Source organism: Salvelinus namaycush, chromosome 29 (assembly GCF_016432855.1).
Source record: "Salvelinus namaycush isolate Seneca chromosome 29, SaNama_1.0, whole genome shotgun sequence".
In the NCBI taxonomy this organism is placed as follows: Eukaryota; Metazoa; Chordata; class Actinopteri; order Salmoniformes; family Salmonidae; genus Salvelinus; species Salvelinus namaycush.
Genome location: NC_052335.1, coordinates 637,540 through 640,572, shown reverse-complemented (window position 1 = coordinate 640,572; position 3,033 = coordinate 637,540).

Genomic DNA, 3,033 nt, shown 5'->3' with positions numbered 1-3,033 from the left:
TTTGTGAGGGTTGTTGCCAGCAGGACCAGGGATGAGGTCAGGAGAATTACTTTATGAGAATGATTTCATCACTGAAGTGGGTTTTGCCTGGGTGTATTACTGAAGAGGAAGAGGCAGTGAAATTATGAGGAAACCTATTCATTATTCACAAAAGCTATTTACTATATATATGGGTGAATAATAAACACAGTATGTTAAGCCATTGCAGAAACAGGCACCAAAAATGCATCTGAGTAAAGCAAGCAAAACGGCATAAAAAAACTGTACACTGACATGAAGCGTTACAGTGGCTTGTTGTAAATGAGAACGCCTGCGCGTCCTCGCTAAGTAACCATGGTAACCGAGAACAGCGGAGGTAGCAAGCGTTTGACTAGTGACAACAAACCGGAGTGGCTAAAAAGTAACAGAAATTGTGTACAGAAACGAACAAATTAAAATGTTCATCTATGATACACTCAGAATTGTTCAACCGATAGCACTACCAGGAATACTCACCGTGAATTGGTATCATAAACTAAATACCTTGGGAGAGGTGTCAAAAACCAAGCATGCTAGACATGCTAGCCTGTTCAAATGCTTTGGATAACGTTAGCTAGCATCAGCTGGCAGACTTTGGAAATTAAAATAAGTTGAATTCTTATTATTAAAATAAACTTACCGTCTACTGGTGATCACCTTTAAAATGAATGGCCGATTTTGAGACGACACTTCTAGCTACAGCCAAACAGGAAAATGCATTGCTTTTCAAGTTTGATGCAAGTGAGTTTGTAGAGGTTGCCAGCAAAACGACTGCCTGACGTCGTCGAGTCTCGGGCACGAGCCTTACCATCAGTTTGTGTCCAGGTGAGTCTCTCAGCATCTTCACCGTTTTTTCGGGTACAACATTTGCATTTTTCACTAAACTGACAAAAAGCATGACATTTTAACAAGTCAGTTGCATCACACCATCACATAGGCTATCATGCATACATCACTGAATAATCATTTTTACCTGTAACCAGGGATGATAACCAATTTTGTGTGTAATTGGTTTCTAGATTAGAGAACCTTTGCCAAAATGTTATAGTTTTCCTCATCTGTCATTAAATTAAATGGTGCTCTGTCTTTAAACAATCTTTAAAATGGACATTGTGTTGTTTGTCACATTGTTATCTTTTTATATGTCCTTCCCAGTGCCCCAGAGATGCTTTAAACCCAGACGTAAACGGTTTCAACCAATAGCCAAGTACATTTTCCACATCCCACCGACATTACATTCTGGTTAGTATTCAGAATGACGAATTGATTTATAACAATAACCATCCATTGAGTTGTTGTTAAGAGAATGAGCAGGCTTTCAACTGAACAGGCTACCCTGATTCCTGATTTAACTGCCTTAATTTTGCTGGACCCCAGGAAGAGTAGCTGCTGCTTTGGCCGCAGCTAATGGGGATCCATAATTAATACAAATACACCCTCTGGCTAAATTAAAAATCAGTATTAATGTTTCGGCCGCTATGAATCAACCATCTCCTCTTTCTGACTGGCACATTAAACCGCTGCTGACACTTATGCGCATAATTAAGTATAGAAAACTGGTAAAGCTTGACTTAGTCTGCCACAGACATTTAAGTTTGGCCATTATGTAAATGTGTATTAACCCTTTTTGACATTTATACCTTTTATTTCCGGTCAAGGTTTATAGAATTGCTGGAGGGAATAACCTTGCTTTCTCATGACTCTAGTAGTAGGCTATCTGTTGTTGTTCCATTGTTTGTTGTCATGGTTACAGTAAGGCGGCATGGGCCGTTGCTATACAGTACTTTCACCTCTCCCTTAAGTTTCCACTCACTTTAATGAAATACCAGGCAGTTAATGTTTTATTTAACAACATAAAATCTTAACTTTTTAAATATAAGCTGTAAAATGGTGACAATGTAGACACAGATATGAAAAGATAAGTAAACATTATTTATTTGTATTACAGAAATTGTGATAGAGTTGAGACTGAGATTTTAATGTACATGGGTCATACATTTATGTAGTCTACTTTATAATTAACATAAGGCTGTAGAAAGTCATTACGACTGCTAAAAATATGTGGCTAAAATCTGATTTAAAGGTGTTTCCAAAGTCCATGTAAAAATGTTGGTCACCATTACAGCATATGTTGCAGGTGATATTGTTGGATTCAATTCAATGAAAACAAATCTCGAAACGATTGTAATGGCTGACCTGGCAGGAGAACATTTGGACGCCATTTTGTGGTCTGTGAAAATGTGACGTTAAAATAAAAAAGAGCAAACACAAAATGGCCACGGACTTACGTCGACTTTTTCATCCGGTGTTTTTCTTTCGAACGCTGCTCCTCTGCAAGATGTAAAGTATTTTTCGTACAACATTCCTGTGGCATGAACAACCAATACCCAGTGCTCCCCTGACACTGGAGAAGACACCTCCAGCTTTAGTTCATTCTGTCCACCCGATTTCACCGTTCAGTCTCTGTTCACTGCCACAGATTCATTTAGGGCAAAGCAGGCATGAGTGCAAGTAAGGGATAGAGTTCTATCAATATTCATAAACAAACTTAGGGTAGAGGGATAGAAGAGTACAACATGCATTGGTACGCTGCTTTCATTCATTCAACTCACGCTTCACCCTGGGTCAGTTTAACCCCGAAGATGGGTCGATCATTTGCAGCAATCAGGTCTGTCTGGATTTGCAACGTTCGTCCACTCGCAAACCTTTCCCCCCCTGCTTTTTTCCCAAAGTAGAAATGTACATCTGAGCAATTTTGTGTCTCTCTTGTTGGATTTAAATAGCCCTACATGCTTCAGTCTCATGGATACAGTGAGCCTGATTGGATGAGAGTGCATGGTGGGTATGCCCAATCAGAGGGCATCACCATGGCGCTTCCCAGCCAATGGGAGGTGGAGGATGGTCTCTGTAATTTTATTGTCACTAAGGGAGGGGGAAACATATTAACAGGACAGTTGGCACTAACATGGTGAGCAGTGGAGGAGGCTGTTACAGTCAAAGTGTATATCACTGATA